The sequence below is a fragment of the Arachis hypogaea genome, chromosome 18 (assembly GCF_003086295.3).
Source record: "Arachis hypogaea cultivar Tifrunner chromosome 18, arahy.Tifrunner.gnm2.J5K5, whole genome shotgun sequence".
In the NCBI taxonomy this organism is placed as follows: Eukaryota; Viridiplantae; Streptophyta; class Magnoliopsida; order Fabales; family Fabaceae; genus Arachis; species Arachis hypogaea.
In genome coordinates this window covers 43,982,923-44,006,588 of record NC_092053.1, presented here as the reverse complement: position 1 = coordinate 44,006,588, position 23,666 = coordinate 43,982,923, and the positions used below count along the sequence as shown (strand labels likewise).

The window sequence follows — 23,666 nt, the reverse complement described above, 5'->3', positions numbered from 1 at the left end:
GATTCGCTCAACTAGAACATTCTTCTAATTAAAGTTGCTTGATCAATCAATCCCTGTGGGATTCGACCTCACTCTATTGTGAGTTTTTACTTGACGACAAATTCGGTACACTTGCCAAAAGGAGATTTGTTGAGAGACAAGTTTCCACCCGCATCAAGTTTATGGCGCTGTTGCCGGGGATTGATTGTGCATCAACAATGATTAAATTGGAAGATCACTAGATTGAGCATTTTTATTTTTGTGAATTTCATTTTCTGTTTGAGTGATTTACTTTTTGTTTTAGTTAAACTTCTTCCCTTCCCCCTCTACTCTTTTGTTTTTCTTTGTTATTTTCAATTCTATTTGCTAACCCACTAACTGTTTGATATATTGCATCACCCACAACTAATAGTAATTCTGACATAAATACTTTCTGCACATATCTTTTCTTGCTTGCACTTGATGGTTGTATGACAGGGAGAAGAAGCAACGCTTCAACTTCCTTCGATTCTGAACCTGAGAGGACCTTCCTTAGATTAAGGAGGGAGGCAAGAGGAAATAAAGTGGTTGGTGCTGAGGAAAAAGAGGAATTCTTTGAAACAAACATGGAAGACAACATGGAAAACCATCATGAAGAAGAGGATCACAACCATGGGGGAGGAGGTAGAGCAAATCATGCTGGGGAGGATAGAAGAGTTTTGGGCTCTTACATCAATCCAAACCCAGGCAATTGTGGAAGTAGCATCCAAAAGCCAACAATCCATGCCAACAACTTTGAACTTAAACCACAGCTCATCACCCTTGTTCAGAACAACTGTTCATTTGGAGGAGGTGTTCAAGAAGACCCCAATCAACATTTGACCACCTTCCTGAGAATATGTGACACAGTGAAGTCTAATGGTGTTCACCCTGACGCCTATAGACTGCTCCTATTTCCATTCTCACTTAGGGACAAAGCAGCCAAGTGGCTGGAATCTTTCCCAAGGGAAAGCTTGACAACTTGGGAAGACGTGGTGAACAAATTTTTAGCAAGATTTTACCCTCCTCAACGAATCAATAGGCTGAGAGATGAGGTCCAAACTTTCAGGCAACAAGATGGTGAGACTCTATATGAAGCATGGGAGAGGTTTAAAGACCTAACAAGGAGGTGCCCACCAGATATGTTCAACGAATGGGTACAACTGCACATTTTCTATGAAGGACTCTCTTATGAGTCAAAGAAGGCCATAGACCATTCATCCGGAGGATCTTTGAACAAGAAGAAGACTATTGAGGAAGCCATAGATGTTATTGAAACAGTAGCAGAGAACGACTACTTCTATGCTTCCGAAAGAGGGAACACAAGAGGAGTAATGGAGCTAAACAATGTAGATGCTCTGTTGGCCCAAAACAAGCTCATTACCCAGCAGCTGGCTGACCTCACCAAGAAGATGGAGATGAACCAAGTAGCAGCAATCTCCATTTCATCAACAACCCAAGAAGGAGTAAATGAAAAAGCAGAGGGGAGTCAGGAGCAATCCAACTACATTGGGAATTCACCAAGGAAAAACTATGATCCATACTCCAAGACCTACAACCCTGGATGGAGAAACCACCCAAACTTTGGGTGGGGAAGTGAGCAAGATCAAAACCAGACCAGAGACATTACAACTCCAACAACAATGCAGCTCACCAGCAATTCACACAGAGGACATCTCAACACCCCTACAACAACACTTCTCCACACGCCTATCAAAACCAAAACAGCACATCTGCTCTGAATCACTCATCAATTAATGACAAGCTCTCTAAGATTGAAGCCTTACTTGAAGGAATATGCCAAGAGATTCAAGAAAATAAGGTGTTCAAAGAGGAGGTGCGAGCCAATATTAAGAACCAGGGAGAGACCATCAGAAAGCTGGAATTCCAGGTGGGATATTTAGCTGAGAAGATTCCCAAACCTACTGATAGCTTCCCAAGTGACACGGAGAAAAACCCCAAAGGAGAAGCAAAGAAAGTAAGATGGGAAGATTGCAAAATGGTCACTGCGAGTGATCAAGAGACTGAAGACAAGCAAGGCAAACTTTGCAAACAACCCGAAGACAACTCAACAAAGGAGGAGGATAGAGATCGCCAAGAACCAGAAATCTCACAACAAGAGCTGCTGAAGCTCTATGCACCCTTCCCTCAACTGCTCAATGGTGCTATGGGAAAGAGAATATACTCAAGGTTCCTAGACTTGTTTGCATCTCTGCATGTAAACATACCATTCATCAAGGCAATTCAACAAATGCCTGCATTTATCAAGCATATGAAGGAACTTCTTCCCAGTAAAAGCTCACTCAAAGGAGGCCAGACTATAGTGATGAACAAGGAATGTAGTGCCCTTATTCAACCTGAGTTGCCTACAAAAAGAAGAGACCCAGGGAGTTTTCACATCCCTTGTGCCATAGGTGAAACTATGGTCGATAGAGCACTATGTGATTTGGGGGCCAGCATCAACTTACTGCCCTTATCCCTGGCGAAGAGGCTGCAGATCAATGAGATAATACCCACAGATGTAATCATTAGACTGGCTGACAAAACTCAAAAGCAAGCAATAGGAGTGGTGGAAAATGTGTTGCTAAAGGTTGGGAAATACTTTCTCCCAACAGACTTTATCATCCTGGACATGGAAGAGAGTCACACTCATCCAATCATATTGGGAAGACCATTCCTAGCTACGGCCAGAGCACTTATCGATGTAGAGAAATGGGAGCTAATATTGAGAATCCATGATGAACGACTCAACTTCAATATTTTCAAACTCTCACAAGAAACAGATCAAGAGGACAAGGAAACAAGCACTAAAGCATAGCCATTTCATTCTGAGATCCCCTTAATAGATAAACAAGGAAAACGGCAATTGCCACAGCTCAAGGAAAAGTTGGAAGAACCTAAACCTCTAGAGGCAGGTGAAGACAACATCACAACTCCTTGGAAAAAAGAGGTCACCAAGGGGAAGGCAACCTCAAAAGAAACAAAGAAGAAGGTACCAAGGAGATGGAGGAACAAGAAGATCCCTACGGAAGACTTCTCTCTAGGGGATAGAGTTGTTTCAGCTTACTTCCCAGATATTCCCCTTAATCTCCCTACTGTACCATCTTAGTTACCTAAGGTCTTCACTATCAACAGAGTTCTTTCCCTGGAACATGTGGAGATCATTGATCCAACCAAAGGATATAAGTCCACAGCAAGAGGGGAGGACTTTAAGCACTACCAACCACCCTGATGAGGGAAAAACGTCAAGCTAGTGACGCTAAAGAAGCGCTTCATGGGAGGCAACCCATATTTTATATGTTTTTAAAATAATGAAAAAATCAATGTTTATGAATTTCAACCCAAACTAGACAAACACTTGGTGCAATCTTTATCATGCAGTATATAGTGAAGAACAAGTTTGGTGTTCAAAGCAAACCAAGATGCATGCTAGTCTTGGGAGCTTTGAACAAAACTTTTCATCACATTGCTTCAAACTAAGTTTGGTGTCACCCCATGGTGCCACCAAAATGCATAAGGATACACAAGTAGTTAGTTAGTTGAAATTCATAAATAAACAAACTCTTTTTCTTCTATTTATTATTCTAGCCGTAGAGTTTGATTTTTATGATATTAATTTCCTTATTTTAAATCTTTATAGGAAAGAAAAAGAAGCATAAAAAGGGATTGATTGGACAATTAAATGGGGGAGATTTCGCCACTTAATGAAGAGCACTACACACATGTCTCAAGAGGGAACGCATGGGGAAACGCTGCCATGCAACATTGGAGAAAGAAGACCCTTGAAGACCGAACCAATCACTCTCATTAAGTGATGATCCTTGTCCTTCCTTCATACACAACCCCAACCGTCCATCAAGCAACAATCCTTGCAATCCACACCTTCCATCCACTCATGACCTCCCTATATAAGTGAACCTTAGTGTATGATCATTCCTCACACTCAAATTCCCATTCTCCACACTTCATACTTTCGGCTTGCTCAAACCCCTTCATCACACTCTGTCCTAGCCAACCTATTCCTCATCTCTCCGTATCCTCCAACCTCCACCTCAAAACAGCAACTCAATTCATAGCATCATCAAGCTCAAAGAGGCAAAAGAGGAAGGAACCCATGGAGAGTGTTCCTTTCGATGAGAAGAAATTCAAAACTGCCTTTCATGAACGTGAATTCGAACGGATAAGGGCGAGAAAGATATTGCCAGAATTAATCTTCCAAATCAATGCAGATGAGTCACCACAAATTCTGGAGAAAATCGAACAGAGGGGGTGGCAATTGCTCACAAGTCCAGAGGGGAAGATCAATGGAAACCTCATCAAAGAATTTTATGCGAATGTAGTAAGAGAGGATAAAATCAAGGCTCCAACCTTCAAAAGTTACGTAAGAGGAAAAGAGGTGGACTTCAGCCCAAATGCCATAACAAGAGTTCTTCACCTGAAATCACCTCGTTTTGATGAGGAAAGTTATCAGGCAAGGATAAGTAGAAGCCCTGATAATAATGAGCTCTCAGAGATAGTGGCAGACATCTGTGTTATAGCAGCTGACTGGGAGAGGTACACAGATGGAAGACCCAAGTTCATCAAGAGAGGAGACCTGAGACCTGAAGCCAAGGGGTGGTTTGAACTTGTGAGGAGGTCCATTCTACCAGCTGCAAATAATTCAGAGGTAAATATCAATCGAGCTACTATGGTGCATTGCTTAATACAGGGTGGGGAAATCAATGTGAATGAGCTCATCGCCGAGGGGATTCAAGATTCGGCTGAGAAGGTTGATTCAGGTGCCAGGCTTTGGTACCCCAGCACCATTCTTCGCTTATGCAACAAGGCCAAGGTAGTATTTGAGGACAGCAATCCAGACTGGGTAAACCCAGGGAGGCCAGTTACACTCGAGTGATTAGTTTATACTACACCTGCTCAACAACAAAGAAGACTACAAATACGAAAACCAAAAGCAAAAGAAAGAGTTCACCAAGAGGAACCTCATCAGGAAGAATATCAACAAGGAGAGTATTCTGATCCAGCCAACTTGAACATGAGTCACCTTCTAAGAGCCATTGAGGATTTGGGGATGAGACATATGGAAGGACAAGAGCAAATACTGAACCTTCAAACCAACTGGCTGAGCCAATAGGAAGCATGGCAAAAACAACAAATGGAGCAGCAGCAGGAACACTACTCCAGGCTCACTCAAGCCATCAACCAAGTGAATGAGAGGCAAGAGCTTCAAGAGAAGCACTTGCAAGAACTCAACCAGCGGTAGATAGCCCAAATGAAAACTTTCAATGAGTTCAGTGTACTCAATGAAGGAAGGCAACTACATAGGGAGGAGTTCTATGTGAACACTCAAGCCAAGTTGAACTACATGACTAGTAATATGCATCAGCTACACTATGCCATCCCTACATATGATAAGGTCCAAAAAGATTTTGTAGAACAAGAAGAGAGGAAGGTGAAACAGCAAAAGGAGACACTCAAGAAGAAAATGGAAGATGGTGGTTTCTGGAAGAAGCTGCTTGGAAAAGGCAAAGGAAGTGGGAGCACAAGCACTCAAGAGAGACACAATGAGGACAAGCAAGGATGGGAGCATGGGCATCCACATGAATGAAAGGTGGTGGAGTTCTTTTTAGTCCATTGTTTTCTATGCTTTAAATAAGGAAGATCTTGTATGAAATAGAACCTGCTTCCATGTTATGTTTAAACTTTTTAAATTCTGTCTTTTAAATTTTCTTTCTGAATAGGTCCATGATTTCTGGTTTAAATGTCACTGCATATTTCCCTTATTTACTTGTAAGCTTGTCCATTTTAAATCAAATGAAGAAGAGAATGTTTATGTTTTTTAAAAGACCAGAGTAGAGTTCATAATGTGGAAGTGCATTCATGAATCTTTGGGGTAGTCATAAGTTAGCTAAGTTGGTACAACCACAAGGCTAGGAGGACAACTATCTATCCTGAATACTTGACTTTGGATATACCCATGAGACTAAGTTAATAACAAGATCTTAATAAGAGAAAAGGGAAAGAACAATGGAAGTGAAAAACAAAAGAAAAAGAGTAAGCAATAAGGCTAGGCACCAATGGTTTGCACCTTGAGACAAGTGTCTGTGGTGCTCCTGTGTGAGGGATCTACTTGGATGAATAAGCTCTCAGGGGTGCTTTATCACCTGGTAACTTGGGTTAACTAACCCAGGATTATCAGCTGAAAGTCCATTATCAAGAGTAACCCTCACCACAGAGCATTTAGTAACCCAAAGAGGTGCTGGACACCAAGGTCTCAAGAAAGAAAATAAATGAACTATATGCCTGCGGTGTGTATGTATGGGGGAGAGACTTGAGGGAGTAAGTCCTTAGGGGTGCTTCAACACCTAGCACCTTGAACCAACTGGTTCGGGAGTGTTGGCTGAAAGCTTATCTTAAAAAGTTGCCCCCTTACAGAGCACTTAGCCTAAGAACACCAATAAGCTCTGAAATGACAATAAAGGGATCAATGAATAAAAGTCTCATGGGATGTAAGCAAAGTGAGTGTTTTAAGACATGATAAAGGTCTGAAAGCCAGGAATGAACCTAAGTTGCTATGCATAAAACCACCATAAAATCAGTGATATGACTTCCACAAGAATGACTCATTCCTCTGGATATTCCATTCATCATTCTCTTGTTCCAGTACTTGCTTAGGGACAAGCAAGCTTTAAGTTTGGTTTTGTGATGCCAGGGCATCTTGGCCAGTTTTACTGACCTTTTCTTTACTGTTTTTAGGGTAGTTTCATGCATTTCTTTAGGAAATAAGCTAGTTTTGGGTAGATATTCACCTACACCTTGATTCAAGCATACATTGTGAATTTTACATTATTTCATGAGGATTTTGCATGAATTTAGTGACAAATTGTATGCTGCATTACCCATGACTTGGACTAGAACTTTGATGCACTCTGTTGCTTGATTTCAGGACCAAAGAAAGCAAGGAAAGGGAGGTAACTTGCAAGGTTAATGAGAAAAGTGATTGCCAATAACACTCTCAAAGCCATCATTGCCCACGTTAAGAGTCACATTAACTAAGTTAACGTGTACTCTAACGTGGAGAAGGAAAGTTGAGCCAACGTTAGTGACACTTAACATTGTCACTAACGTTGGCAAACACTCATGAGTGGCCACGTTAGAGCCCACGTTAACCTAGTTAACGTGGGCTTTAACGTGAAGCAAAAAGGGGCACACTGGAACGTTAGTGACAATGTTGAGTGTCACTAACGTTCTCGAAGGTTGGCAAGGCCACGTTAGAAGCCACGTTAACCTAGTTAACGTGGGCTCTAACGTGAGGCAAAGGGGTACATTGGAACGTTAGTGAAAATGTTAAGTGTCACTAACGTTCTCGAACTTATACTTTCACTAAATGTTAACACCCCTAACGCCCTGAGCTAAAGTCTCTGCCCACTTAGAACTTTCTCTCTGCAAGTAAAGCCAAGCCCAAATGAAGAAAAGAACTGCTTCAAACTCAATATCCAAAGGCCCAAGACATGAAGAGCCAATTAAAAGCTGAGAGAAGTAGTATATATAGGAGTAGCTTTGAATTGTTAAAGGAGTCCTAGAGGCTGAAAACAAGAGAACTACTCTCTGTATTTTACCTTCTCTGCAATTTCTAGTTTTATGATGTATTCTCCATCTTTGTTTTCATTTTCAAGAGCTATGAACAACTAATCCCCTTTCATTGGGTTAGGGAGCTCTGTTGTAATTTGATGGATCAATACTAATTTTCATTATTCTTCTTCTATCTTTTCTCTTGATTTTACTTGAAAGCTTTCGATCTTCATCCCATTGAGTAGTTATTTTGGAAAAGAAGCTATTCAAACTTGGATCTCTTTTGAACCTTGAAAGAGGAATGAAGAGATCAAGCTAGAAATGCTTTCTCATGTTGGACCAAATTGGGTTTGGATGGGTATGTGACTATAACCCTCTCAATACTTGATTTGGGAAATGCATGTGGTATAATCAGTGACCATACTTCATCTCTTCTCATGAGCAATTGACCAAGGAATTGGCTATTGATCAAGATTTGAGAGATTGAATTGCAAGAAATTGTAATTCAATCACTTAAGATTGCCAAGGAGATCAATGAGTGCATTGATTGAGGAAGAGATGAAAATGAACTTGATCCGGAGAATTGCAACATCTCCTAAGCCCAATGAACTCCCCATCTCTGATCCTACCCATTCTCTTTAATTTCTGCCATTTACTTTTATGAGCAAATCCCCCATTCCCATTTACAATTCTGCAATTTATTTTCAGTCATTTACTTTAGTCCTTTAATTCTAGCATTTACTTTTCTGTTATTTACATTCCCGCCATTTTATTTTCTGCAACTCTCAACCCAAATTCTGGATTCGCTCAACTAGAACATTCTTCTAATTAAAGTTGCTTGATCAATCAATCCCTGTGGGATTTGACCTCACTCTATTGTGAGTTTTTACTTGGCGACAAATTCGGTACACTTGCCGAAAGGAGATTTGTTGAGAGACAAGTTTCCACCCGCATCAAAAGCATCTCTAAAACTCCAACATATTCTCCATTACTGCATAACAAGTATTTATTTCCTACTCTTTTATTCTTCGTAACTCAAACTGATAATTATAATTGATATCCTGACTAAGATTTACAAGATAACCATCGATTGCTTCAAACCAACAATCTCCGTGGGATCGACCCTTACTAACGTAAGGTATTACTTGGACGACCCAGTGCACTTGCTGGTTAGTGGTACGAGTTGTGAAAAGTGTGATTCACAATTCGTGCACCAAGTTTTTAGCGCCGTTGCCGGGGATTGTTTGAGTTTGGACAACTGGCGGTTTATTTTGTTGCTTAGATTAGGAAAAATTTTTCTTTTTGGTTTAGAGTCTTATATTATTGTTTTTGGTTGAAATTTTCTTTTTAATCCTTATTTTCTCTTTTTAAATTTTTCGAAAATTTTTATAAACTAATAATTGAGTTTTTTTGTTTGAGTTTAGTTTTATATTTTAAGTTTGGTGTCAATTGCACGTTTTTATTTTCCTTTAAATTTTCGAATTTGTGTTCATTGTTCTTTCTTGATCTTCAAGTTGTTCTTGCTATTTTTCTTATTTGATCTTTAGTTTTTCCTGTTTTGTGATTTTTCTTGTTTTTCTTGTGCATTTTCAAATTATTAGTATCCAAAATAAAAAAATAGTTTTTCTCTGTTTAATCCTTGCATTTGTTGAATGTGTCTATGTTCTTGTGAATAGTTGCTCCTTTGAGTCTTTCATTCTAAAATCTTTTCAAAAATAATTTTTCTTTGATTAAATCTTGTGTCAAGTTTTAAGTTTGGTGTTTCGCTGTTAGTTTTTATTTAATTTTTAAAAAATTGTTTTTGGTTTTCTAAAAATTTGAAGTTTGGTGTTCTTTTTTTATGTTCTTGAGTCCTTTGAGTCTTTGAATTTTTGTTCTTCGTGTTCTTGTGAGTCTTCAAGGTGTTCTTGAGTCTTACCTGTGTTTTGATCTTAAAATTTTTATGTTTGGTGTTCCTTGGTGTTTTTCCTCCAAATTTTCGAAAATAAGGAGCATTAGATCTAAAAATTTAAAGTTTTGTGTCTTTTTATTGTTTTTCTCTTTCCTCATTGAATTCAAAAATATCTTTTTCCTTTATTTTAATTGATTTTTTGAATTTTCCTTTTAAAAATTCAGATTTTATTTTAAAATTTTTTATTTTATCTTATCTTAGTTTTAAAATTTCAAAATTCAAATCTTTTTAAAAAAAAATCATATCTTTTTCAAAATCTTATCCTATCTTATTTCAAATTTCAAATTTCAAATTTCAAAATTCAAATTTCAAAGTTCAAATTTCAAAATTCAAATTTCAAATTTTAAAATTCAAAATTTAAATTTCAAAACTTTTTAATTTAAATTCCTTATCTTCTCTTACCTAGCTTATCTTATATTTTCTAATCTCAAATCTTAAAATCAAATCTTTTTCATATCATTTCTTTTTTTATTTATTTTATTTTGTTTTCTTACGAGTATCTTTAATTTTAAGACATATCTTTTTTAAAACTTCCTAACCAATTTCTCTCTCTTCATTTTTTCGAAAATCCTCACCCATATTTTTTTTCCAAATCTTTTTAATTAATTAATTTAGTTTTCAATTTTCTTTTATTTATTTTTCTTCAAATTTTCGTAATTATAGTCAATTTTTCATTTATTTTATTTTATTTTATTTTATTTTAATTTCGGTTTTCAAAAAAAATATATATTTTATTCACAATCCGCATCATCTCCCTTTCTCCATCATGGACCTAAGTGGAAATGAACAGTCCAGAAGGACTCTGGGGTCATATGCTAACCCCACTACTGCTTCATATGGGAGTAGTATCTGTATACCCTCCATCGGAGTCAGTAGTTTTGAGTTGAATTCTCAGCTCATTATCATGGTGCAGCAAAGTTGCCAGTATTCCGGTCTTCCACAGGAAGAACCTACAGAGTTTCTGGCACAGTTTTTACAAATTGCTGACACAGTACATGATAAGGAAGTAGATCAGGATATCTACAGATTATTACTGTTTCCATTTGCTGTAAAAGACCAAGCTTAGAGGTGGTTAAATAACCAACCTAAGGCTAGCATAAGGACATGGAAACAGCTGTCAGAAAAATTTCTGAATCAGTATTTCCCTCCAAAACGGATGACACAGCTAAGGCTGAACATCCAAGGATTTAAACAAGGAGATAATGAATCTCTTTATGATGCTTGGGAGAGATACAGAGAGATGCTAAGAAAATGCCCCTCTGAAATGTTTTCAGAGTGGGTGCAGTTAGACATCTTCTATTATGGGCTTACAGAGAAAGCTCAGATGTCTTTGGACCACTCAGCTAGTGGATCTATACACATGAGAAAGACAATTGAAGAAGCTCAAGAGCTCATTGATACCGTTGCCAGAAATCAGCATCTGTACCTAAGTAGTAGTCTTCCATGAAAGAAGAAGCTAAAACAGTAACTGCTAAACTCAGTCCTGCAGAACAAGTTACTGAATTCAATCAGCAATTAGATTTTCTAACAAAACAGCTAGCCGAATTCAAGGAGATACTACAAGACACAAGAATGGCTAATATGAATATGTAAGTACAGTTGAAGCAAATAAAATAGCAGTTATCAAAACAAATAACAGAAGAGTGCCAAGCAGTTCAATTAAGAAGTAGAAAAACATTAAATACCTCACTTCAGAGCAGCAGAAAGCCAAGAAAAGAACAACTGACAGAGGATGAGCAAAATACTATCCAAAATCCCTCTGAGGACAGTAAGATCCCAGAGAGGAATAACTCTGGCATTCAAACGCCAGAAAAGGGTGCAAAGCTGGCGTTAAACGCCCAACCCACGCATAGTTTTGGCGTTCAAACGCCAGGAACAGGCAAGGAGCTGGCGTAAAACGCCCAATGGAAGCTCAGTTCTGGCATTCAAATGCCAGAAACAGGTAGGAAGTTGGCGTCCAACACCAATCAAGCTTCCAACCCTGGCATTCAAATGCCAGTGAGGGATCAGACACACACAAGTGCTGATAACAATCCCTCTAAAAAGGCTTTCCCAACCACTTCTGTAGGAAATAAACCTGCAGCAGCCAAGGTTGAAGAGTACAAAGCCAAGATACCTTATCCTCAAAAACTCCGCCAAGAGGAGCAGGATAAGCAATTTGCTCGCTTTGCAAACTATCTCAGGACTCTTGAAATAAAGATTCCGTTTGCAGAGACACTTGAGCAAATACCCTCTTATGCCATGTTCATGAAAGATATCTTAAGTCATAAGAAGGATTGGAGAGAAACTGAAAGAGTTCTCCTCACTGAAGAATGCAGTGCAGTCATTCTGAAAAGCTTCCCAGAAAAGCTTAAAGATCCCGGGAGCTTTATGATACCATGCATATTAGAGGGTAATTGCACCAAGACAGCTTTATGTGATCTTGGGGCATGCATCAACCTAATCCCTGCATCCATTATCATAAAGCTTGGCTTGACTAAAGAGGTGAAACCAACCCAGATCTGTCTTCAACTTGCTGATGGCTCCATTAAATACCCATCAGGCATAATTAAGGACATGATTGTCAAGGTTGGGCCATTTGCCTTCCTTATTGACTTTGTAGTGCTGGAAATAGAGGAGTACAAGAGTGCAACTCTCATTCTAGGAAGACCATTCCTAGCAACTGGACGAACCCTCATTGACGTCCAAAAGGGGGAGATAACCCTGAGAGTCAATGAGGATGAGTTTAAGTTGAATGTTGTCAAAGCTATGCAACATCCAGACACATTAGACGACTGCATGAGCATTGATATTATTGACTCCCTAGTGGAAGAGGCCAATATGACTGAGAGTCTCGAATAAGAGCTAGAGGAAATTTTTAAAGATGTTCAGCCTGATCTAGAGGATTCAGAGGAATTGAAAGAGCCTCTGAAACTTCCTCAGAAAGAGGAAAAACCTCCTAAACCCGAGCTCAAACCATTACCACCATCCCTGAAATATGCATTTTTGGGAGAAAGTGACACTTTTCCGGTGATCATAAGCTTTGCTTTAAATCCCCTGGAAGAGGAAGCGCTACTTCAAGTGCTAAGGACACACAAGACAGCTCTTGGGTGGTCCATAAGTGACCTTAAGGGCATCAGCCCAGCAAGATGCATGCACAAGATCCTATTGGAGGATGATGCTAAGCCAGTGGTTCAACCACAGAGGCGACTAAATCCAGCCATGAAGGAAGTGGTGCAGAAAGAGGTCACCAAGTTACTGGAGGCTGGGATTATTTATCCTATTTCTGATAGCCCCTGGGTGAGCCCTGTCCAAGTTGTCCCCAAAAAGGGAGGCATGACAGTGGTTCATAATGAAAAAAATGAACTGGTTCCTACAAGAACAGATACAGGGTGGCGCATGTGTATTGACTATAGAAGTTTCAATACAGCCACCAGAAAGGATCATTTTCCTTTACCATTCATAGACCAGATGCTAGAAAGACTAGAAGGTCATGATTATTACTGCTTTTTGGATGGCTATTCAGGCTACAACCAAATTGCAGTAGATCTCCAGGATCAAGAGAAAACAGCATTCACATGTACATCTGGAGTATTTGCCTACAGAAGGATGCCATTTGGGCTGTGTAATGCACTTGCAACCTTTCAGAGATGCATGCTCCCTATTTTCTCTGATATGGTGGAAAAATTTTTGGAAGTTTTCATGGATGACTTCTCAGTATATGGAGACTCATTCAGTTCCTGTCTTGATCACCTGACACTGGTTCTGAAAAGATGCCAAGAGACTAACCTGGTTTTAAACTGGGAAAAATGTCACTTTATGGTGACTGAAGGGATTGTCCTTGGGCACAAGATTTCAAACAAAGGAATAGAGGTGGATCAAGCTAAGGTAGAGGTAATTGAAAAATTACCACCACCTGTCAATGTTAAGGCAATCAGAAGCTTTTTGGGGAATGCAGGATTCTATAGGAGGTTTATAAAAGATTTTTCAAAAATTGCAAAACCTCTGAGCAATCTGCTAGCTGCTGACACGCCGTTTATGTTTGACACAGAGTGTCTGCAGGCGTTTGAAACTCTGAAAGCTAAGCTGGTCACAGCACCAGTTATTTCTACACCAGACTGGATATTACCATTTGAACTAATGTGTGATGCCAGTGACCATGCCATTGGTGCAGTACTGGGACAGAGGCATAACAAGCTTCTGCATGTCATTTATTATGCTAGCCGCATTTTAAATGATGCCCAGAAAAATTACACAACCACAGAAAAAGAATTGCTTGCAGTGGTTTATGCCATTGACAAGTTTAGATCATACTTAGTAGGATCAAAAGTAATTGTGTATACTGACCATGCTGCTCTTAAATATCTACTCACAAAGCAGGATTCAAAACCCAGGCTCATAAGATGGGTGTTGCTTCTGCAAGAGTTTGATATAGAAATAAGAGACAGAAAAGGGACAGAGAATCAAGTAGCTGATCACCTGTCCCGGATAGAACCAGTAGCAGGAGCATCCCTCCCTCCTACTGAGATCTCTGAAACCTTTTCGGATGAGCAATTGTTTGCTATTCAGGAAGCTTTGTGGTTTGCAGATATTGCAAATATAAGACACAAGGTTCTCCTTCTGTAACCATGGAGAGGAAGCATGAAAAGCTTAACTCAATACAGAGTCAAACAAAACCCCCACATTCAAACTCTAAGTTTGGTGTTGGGAGGCCATAACCAAACTCTAAGTTTGGTGTTGGGAGGTTCCAACCTTGCTCTGATTATCTGTGAGGCTCCATGAGAGCCCACTGTCAAGTTATTGACATTAAAGAAGCCCTTGTTGGGAGGCAACCCAATGTTATTTAATCATATCTGTTTTATTTTCTTTTTGTTATTTCGTGATTTATTAGGTTGATGATCATGTGAAGTCACAAAAACTACTGAAAAATCAAAAACAGAATGAAAAATAGCATTGAAAATAGCACACCCTGGAGGAGAGTAGCCTGGCATTTAAACGCCAGAAACAAGCATCTGTCTGGCGTTTAACGCCAGAAACAAGCACCAAGCTGGCGTTTAACGCCAGAAACAAGCATCTGCCTGGTGTTAAACGCCATAAATAGGCTACATTTGGGCGTTTAACGCCAGAAACAAGCAGCAGTCTGGCGTTAAACGCCAGGATTGCACAGCAAGGGCATTTTACACGCCTAATTGGAGCAGGGATGTTAAGTCCTTGACCCCACTTGATCTGGGGACCCCACAGGATCCCCACCTACCTCACCATTCAAATTCAAACAATTCCCCTCCCATACCCACCCATTCACACACCTCCATCTCCTCCATCTTCTCCACTTCTTTCTTCTTTTGCTCGAGGACGAGCAAACCTTTTAAGTTTGGTGTGGTACAAGCATTGCTTTTTGTTTTTCCATAATTCAGTGGTAGAGCAATTGACTGCAGATCAAAGAGCTATGAGGGAGGAGCAACAAAGGCAAGGAAGAGACATAGAAGAGCTCAAGAGCACCATTAGTTCTTCAAGAAGAGGAAGACGCCACCCTCACTAAGGTGGACCCGTTACTTAATCTCCTTGTTCTTATTTCTCTGTTTTTTTGTTTACTATGCTTCATGTTTAATTATGTTTGTGTCTATGTCTTAAAGATATGAATGTCCTATGAATCCATCACCTTTCTTAAATGAAAATTGTTTTCTGAAAAAGAAAAAGAAGTACATGAATTTCGAATTTTAAAATAGTTAAATTATTTTGATGTGGTGGCAATACTTTTTGTTTTCTGAATGAATGCTTGAACAGTGCATATGTCTTTTGAATTTGTTGTTTATGAATGTTAAAATTGTTGGCTCTTGAAAGAATGATGAAAAAGGAGAAATGTTATTTGATAATCTAAAAAAATCATAAAAATGATTCTTGAAGCAAGAAAAAGCGGTGAAGAATAAAGCTTGCAGAAAAAAATGTGAAAAAAAAAAAGAGAGCAAGAAAAAGAAAAAGCAAGCAGAAAAAGCCAAAAGCTCTTTAAACCAAAAGGCAAGAGAAAAAAGCCAATAGCTCTTAAAACCAAAAGACAAGGGTAATAAAAAGGATCCAAGGCTTTGAGCATCAGTGGATAGGAGGGCCTAAAGGAATAAAATCCTGGCCTAAGCGGCTAAACCAAGTTGTCCCTAACCATGTGCTTGTGGCGTGAAGGTGTCAAGTGAAAACTTGAGACTGAGCGGTTAAAGATGAAGTCCAAAGCAAAACAGAGTGTGCTTAAGAACCCTGGACACCTCTAATTGGGGACTTTAGCAAAGCTGAGTCACAATCAAAAAAAGGTTCACCCAGTTATGTGTCTGTGGCATGTATGTATCCGGTGGTAATACTGGAAAACATAGTGCTTAGGGCCACGGCCAAGACTCGTAAAGTAACTGTGTTCAAGAATCAACATATTGAACTAGGAGAATCAATAACACTATCTGAATTCTGAGTTCCTGTAGATACCAATCATTCTGAACTTCAAAGGATAAAGTGAGATGCCAAAACTGTTCAGAAGAAAAAAGCAAATAGCCCCGCTCATCTAACTAAGACTGATCTTCATAGATGTTTTTGGAATTCATTGTACATTCTCTTCTTTTTATCCTACTTTGTTTTTAGTTGCTTGGGGACAAGCAACAATTTAAGTTTGGTGTTGTGATGAGCGGATAATTTATACGCTTTTTGGCATTGTTTTTAGGTAGTTTTTAATATATTTTAGTCACTTTTTATTATATTTTTATTAGTTTTTAAATAAAAATCACATTTCTGGACTTTACTATGAGTTTGTGTACTTTTCTATGATTTTAGGTATTTTCTGGCTGAAATTGAGGGAGCTGAGCAAAAATCTGATTCAGGCTGAAAAAGGACTGCAGGTGCTGTTGGATTCTGACCTCCCTGCACTCGAAATGCATTTTCTGGAGCTACAGGAGTCCAAATGGCACGCTCTCAATTGCGTTGGAAAGTAGACATCCAGGGCTTTCCAGAAATATATAATAGTCTATACTTTTCTCAAGGATAAACGACGTAAACTGGCGTTCAACGCCAGTTTCATGTTACATTCTGGCGTTAAACGCCAGAAACAGGTTACAAGTTGGAGTTAAACGCCAGAAACAGGTTACAACCTGGCGTTTAACTCTGGAAACAGCCTAGGCACGTGTAAAGCTCAAGTCTCAGCCCCATCACACACCAAGTGGGCCCCAAAAGTGGATTTCTGCACTATCTATCTTAGTTTACTCATTTTCTGTAAACCTAGGTTACTAGTTTAGTATTTAAACAACTTTTAGAGATTTATTTTGTACCTCATGACATTTTAGATCTGAACTTTGTACTCTTTGACGGCATGAGTCTCTAAGCTCCATTGTTGGGGGTGAGGAGCTCTGCTGTGTCTCGATGAATTAATGCAATTATTTCTGTTTTCTATTCAAACACGCTTGTTTCTATCTAAGATGTTCATTCGCACTTCAATATGATGAATGTGATGATCCATGACACTCATCACCATTCTCAATCTATGAACGCATACCTGACAACCACTCCCGTTCTACCTTCGATTGAATGAGTATCTCTTGGATTCCTTAATCAGAATCTTCGTGGTATAAGCTAGAATCCATTGGCAGCATTCTTGAGAATCCGGAAAGTCTAAACCTTATCTGTGGTATTCCGAGTAGGATTCAGGGATTGAATGACTGTGATGAGCTTCAAACTCACAAGGGTTGGGCGTAGTGACAGACACAAAAGGATGAATGGATCCTATTCCAGCATGAGTGAGAACCGACAGATGATTAGCCGTGCGGTGACAGCGCACCTGGACCATTTTCATTGAGAGGACGAATGGTAGCCATTAACAACGGTGATCCACCAACACACAGCTTGCCATAGGAGTAACCTTGCGTGTGTGAAGAAGAAGACAGGGGGAAAGCAGAGGTTCAGAAGACAAAGCATCTCCAAAACTCCAACATATTCTCCATTACTGCATAACAAGTATTTATTTCCTACTCTTTTATTCTTCGCAACTCAAACTGATAATTATAATTGATATCCTGACTAAGATTTACAAGATAATCATATATTGCTTCAAACCAACAATCTCCATGGGATCGACCCTTACTCACGTAAGGTATTACTTGGACGACCCAGTGCACTTGCTGGTTAGTGGTACGAGTTGTGAAAAGTGTGATTCACAATTCGTGCACCAAGTTTTTGGCGCCGTTGCCAGGGATTGTTTGAGTTTGGACAACTAGCGGTTTATTTTGTTGCTTAGATTAGGAAAAATTTTTCTTTTTGGTTTAGAGTCTTATATTATTGTTTTTGGTTGAAATTTTCTTTTTAATCCTTATTTTCTCTTTTTAAATTTTTCGAAAATTTTATAAACTAATAATTGAGTTTTTTTGTTTGAGTTTAGTTTTATATTTTAAGTTTGGTGTCAATTGCATGTTTTTATTTTCCTTTAAATTTTCGAATTTGTGTTCATTGTTCTTTCTTGATCTTCAAGTTGTTCTTGCTATTTTTCTTATTTGATCTTTAGTTTTTCCTGTTTTGTGATTTTTCTTGTTTTTCTTGTGCATTTTCAAATTATTAGTATCCAAAATAAAAAAAAATAGTTTTTCTCCGTTTAATCCTTGCATTTGTTGAATGTGTCTATGTTCTTGTGAGTAGTTGCTCCTTTGAGTCTTTCATTCTAAAATATTTTCAAAAATAATTTTTCTTTGATTAAATCTTGTGTCAAGTTTTAAGTTTGGTGTTTCCCTGTTAGTTTTTATTTAATTTTCGAAAATTTGTTTTTGGTTTTCTAAAAATTTTAAGTTTGGTGTTCTTTTTTTATGTTCTTGAGTCCTTTGAGTCTTTGAATTTTTGTTCTTCGTGTTCTTGTGAATCTTCAAGGTGTTCTTGAGTCTTGCTTGTGTTTTGATCTTAAAATTTTTATGTTTAGTGTTCCTTGGTGTTTTTTCTCCAAATTTTCGAAAATAAGGAGTATTAGATCTAAAAATTTTAAGTTTTGTGTCTTTTTATTATTTTTCCCTTTCCTCATTGAATTCAAAAATATCTTTTTCCTTTATTTTAATTGATTTTTCGAATTTTCCTTTTAAAAATTCAGATTTTATTTTAAAATTTTTTATTTTATCTTATCTTAGTTTTAAAATTTCAAAATTCAAATCTTTTTAAAAAAAATCATATCTTTTTCAAAATCTTATCTTATCTTATTTCAAATTTCAAATTTCAACTTTAAAAATTCAAATTTCAAAGTTCAAATTTCAAAATTTAAATTTCAAATTTTAAAATTCAAAATTTAAATTTCAAAACTTTTTAATTTAAATTCCTTATCTTCTCTTACCTAGCTTATCTTATCTTTTCTAATCTCAAATCTTAAAATCAAATCTTTTTCATATCTTTTCTTTTTTTATTTATTTTGTTTTATTTTCTTACAAGTATCTTTAATTTTAAGACATATCTTTTTTAAAACTTCCTAACCAATTTCTCTCTCTTCATTTTTTTGAAAATCCTCACCCATATTTTTTTTCAAATCTTTTTAATTAATTAATTTAGTTTTCAATTTTCTTTTATTTATTTTTCTTCAAATTTTTGAAATTATAGTCAATTTTTCATTTATTTTATTTTATTTTATTTTAATTTCAGTTTTCAAATATATATATATATATATATATATATATATATATATATATATTTTATTTGCAATCCGCATCATCTCCCTTTCTCCATCATGGACCTAAGTGGAAATGAACAGTCCAGAAGGACTCTGGGGTCATATGCTAACCCCACTACTACTTCATATGGGAGTAGTATCTGTATACCCTCCATCGGAGTCAGTAGTTTTGAGTTAAATCCTCAGCTCATTATCATGGTGCAGCAAAGTTGCCAGTATTTCGGTCTTCCACAGGAAGAACCTACAGAGTTTCTGGCACAGTTTTTACAAATTGCTGACACAGTACATGATAAGAAAGTAGATCAGGATGTCTATAGATTATTACTATTTCCATTTGCTGTAAAAGACCAAGCTTAGAGGTGGTTAAATAACCAACCTAAGGCTAGCATAAGGACATGGAAACAGCTGTCAGAAAAATTCCTGAATCAATATTTCCCTCCAAAACGGATGACACAGCTAAGGCTGAACATCCAAGGCTTTAAACAAGGAGATAATGAATCTCTTTATGATGCTTGGGAGAGATACAGAGAGATGCTAAGAAAATGCCCCTCTAAAATATTTTCAGAGTGGGTGCAGTTAGACATCTTCTATTATGGGCTTACAGAGAAAGCTCAGATGTCTTTGGACCACTCAGCTGGTGGATCTATACACATGAGAAAGACAATTGAAAAAGCTCAAGAGCTCATTGATACCGTTGCCAGAAATCAGCATCTGTACCTAAGTAGTGAGTCTTCCATGAAAGAAGAAGCTAAAACAGTAACTGCTAAACTCAGTCCTGCAGAACAAGTTACTGAATTTAATCAGCAATTAGATTTTCTAACAAAACAGCTAGCCGAATTCATGGAGATACTACAAGACACAAGAATGGCTAATATGAATATGTAAGTACAGTTGAAGCAAATAAAATAGCAGTTATCAAAACAAATAACAGAAGAGTGCCAAGCAGTTCAATTAAGAAGTGGGAAAACATTAAATACCTCACTTCAGAGCAGCAGAAAGCCAAGAAAAGAACAACTGACAGAGGATGAGCAAAATACTATCTAAAATCCCTCTGAGGACAGTAAGAGCCCAGAGAGGAATAACTCTGGCGTTCAAACGCCAGAAAAGGGTGCAAAGCTGGCGTTAAACGCCCAACCCACGCATAGTTTTGGCGTTCAAACGCCAGGAACAGGCAAGGAGCTGGCGTCAAATGCCCAATGGAAGCTTAGTTCTGGCATTCAAATGCCAGAAACAGGTAGGAAGTTGGCGTCCAACACCAATCAAGCTTCCAACCCTGGCATTCAAATGCCAGTGAGGGATCAGACACACACAAGTGTTGATAACAATCCCTCTAAAAAGGCTTTCCCAACCACTTCTGTAGGAAATAAACCTGCAGCAGCCAAGGTTGAGGAGTACAAAGCCAAGATACCTTATCCTCAAAAACTCCACCAAGAGGAGCAGGATAAGCAATTTGCTCGCTTTGCAAACTATCTCAGGACTCTTGAAATAAAGATTCCGTTTGCAGAGACACTTGAGCAAATACCCTCTTATGCCATGTTCATGAAAGATATCTTAAGTCATAAGAAGGATTGGAGAGAAACTGAAAGAGTTCTCCTCACTGAAGAATGCAGTGCAGTCATTCTGAAAAGCTTCCCAAAAAAGCTTAAAGATCCCGGGAGCTTTATGATACCATGCATATTAGAGGGTAATTGCACCAAGACAGCTTTATGTGATCTTGGGGCATGCATCAACCTAATCCCTGCATCCACTATCAGAAAGCTTGGCTTGACTGAAGAGGTCAAACCAACCCGGATCTGTCTTCAACTTGCTGATGGCTCCATTAAATACCCATCAGGCATAATTAAGGACATGATTGTCAAGGTTGGGCCATTTGCCTTCCTTACTGACTTTGTAGTGCTGGAAATAGAGGAGTACAAGAGTGCAACTCTCATTATAGGAAGACCATTCCTAGCAACTAGACGAACCCACATTGACGTCCAAAAAGGGGAGATAACCCTGAGAGTCAATGAGGATGAGTTTAAGTTGAATGTTGTCAAAGCTATGCAACATCCAGACACATTAGACGACTGCCTGAGCGTTGATATTATTGACTCCCTAGTGGAAGAGGCCAATATGACTGAGAGTCTCGAATAAGAGCTAGAGGACATTTTTAAAGATGTTCAGCCTGATCTGGAGGATTTAGAGGAATTGAAAGAGCCTCTGAAACTTCCTCAGAAAGAGGAAAAACCTCCTAAACCCGAGCTCAAACCATTACCACCATCCCTGAAATATGCATTTCTGGGAGAAAGTGACACTTTTCCGGTGATCATAAGCTTTGCTTTAAATCCCCTGGAAGAGGAAGCGCTACTTCAAGTGCTAAGGACACACAAGACAGCTCTTGGGTGGTCCATAAGTGACCTTAAGGGCATCAGCCCAGCAAGATGCATGCACAAGATCCTATTGGAGGATGATGCTAAGCCAGTGGTTCAACCACAGAGGCGACTAAATCCAGCCATGAAGGAAGTAGTGCAGAAAGAGGTCACCAAGTTACTGGAGGCTGGGATTATTTATCCTATTTCTGATAGCCCCTAGGTGAGCCCTGTCCAAGTTGTCCCCAAAAAGGGAGGCATGACAGTGATTCATAATGAAAAAAATGAACTGGTTCCTACAAGAACAGTTACAGGGTGGCGCATGTGTATTGACTATAGAAGTTTCAATACAGCCACCAGAAAGGATCATTTTCCTTTACCATTCATAGACCAGATGCTAGAAAGACTAGCAGGTCATGATTATTACTGCTTTTTGGATGGCTATTCAGGCTACAACCAAATTGCAGTAGATCCCCAGGATCAAGAGAAAACAGCATTCACATGTCTATCCGGAGTATTTGCCTACAGAAGGATGCCATTTGGGCTGTGTAATGCACCTGCAACCTTTCAGAGATGCATGCTCTCTATTTTCTCTGATATGGTGGAAAAATTTTTGGAAGTTTTCATGGATGACTTCTCAGTATATGGAGACTCATTCAGTTCCTGTCTTGATCACCTGACACTGGTTCTGAAAAGATGCCAAGAGACTAACCTGGTTTTAAACTGGGAAAAATGTCACTTTATGGTGACTGAAGGGATTGTCCTTGGGCACAAGATTTCAAACAAGGGAATAGAGGTGGATCAAGCTAAGGTAGAGGTAATTGAAAAATTACCACCACCTGTCAATGTTAAGGCAATCAGAAGCTTTTTGGGGCATAAAGGATTCTATAGGAGGTTTATAAAGGATTTTTCAAAAATTGCAAAACCTCTGAGCAATCTGCTAGCTACTGACACGCCGTTTATGTTTGACACAGAGTGTCTGCAGGCGTTTGAAACTCTGAAAGCTAAGCTAGTCACAGCACCAGTTATTTCTGCACCAGACTGGATATTACCATTTGAACTAATGTGTGATGCCAGTGACCATGCCATTGGTGCAGTACTGGGACAGAGGCATAACAAGCTTCTGCATGTCATTTATTATGCTAGCCGCATTTTAAATGATGCCCAGAAAAATTACACAACCACAGAAAAAGAATTGCTTGCAGTGGTTTATGCCATTGACAAGTTTAGATCATACTTGGTAGGATCAAAAGTAATTGTGTATACTGACCATGCTGCTCTTAAATATCTACTCACAAAGCAGGATTCAAAACCCAGGCTCATAAGATTGGTGTTGCTTCTGCAAGAGTTTGATATAGAAATAAGAGACAGAAAAGGGATAGAGAATCAAGTAGCTGATCACCTGTCCCGGATAGAACCAGTAGCAGGAGCATCCCTCCCTCCTACTAAGATCTCTGAAACCTTTCCGGATGAGCAATTGTTTGCTATTCAGGAAGCTTTGTGGTTTGCAGATATTGCAAATATAAGATACAAGGTTCTCCTTCTGTAACCATGGAGAGGAAGCATGAAAAGCTTCTCTCAATACAGAGTCAAACAAAACCCCCACATTCAAACTCTAAGTTTGGTGTTGGGAGGCCATAGCCAAACTCTAAGTTTGGTGTTGGGAGGTTCCAACCTTGCTCTGATTATCTGTGAGGCTCCATGAGAGCCCACTGTCAAGTTATTGACATTAAAGAAGCGCTTGTTAGGAGGCAACCCAATGTTATTTAATCATATCTATTTTATTTTCTTTTTGTTATTTCGTGATTTATTAGGTTGATGATCATGTGAAGTCACACAAAACTACTGAAAAATCAAAAATAGAATGAAAAATAGCATTGAAAATAGCACACCCTGGAGGAGAGTAGCCTGGCATTTAAACGCCAGAAACAAGCATCTGTCTGGCGTTTAACGCCAGAAACAAGCATCTGCCTGGTGTTAAACGCCAGAAACAGGCTACATTTGGGCGTTTAACGCCAGAAACAAGCAGCAGTCTAGCGTTAAACGCCAGGATTGCACAGCAAGGGCGTTTTACACGCCTAATTGGAGGAAGGATGTTAAGTCCTTGACCCCACTTGATCTGGGGACCCCACAGGATCCTCTACAGGATCTGTGGACCCCA

General features: G+C 38.7%; 1 non-coding gene across 1 annotated transcript; it reads right to left on the bottom strand.

Annotated features, from left to right (window-relative positions):
- Positions 1-1,037: 1,037 nt before the first annotated feature.
- LOC112773429 (small nucleolar RNA R71) lies at positions 1,038-1,144 on the bottom strand. The gene has a single exon (XR_003187979.1). It is a non-coding gene; the product is annotated as a small nucleolar RNA R71 (small nucleolar RNA).
- Between the last annotated feature and the right edge of the window lie 22,522 nt (positions 1,145-23,666).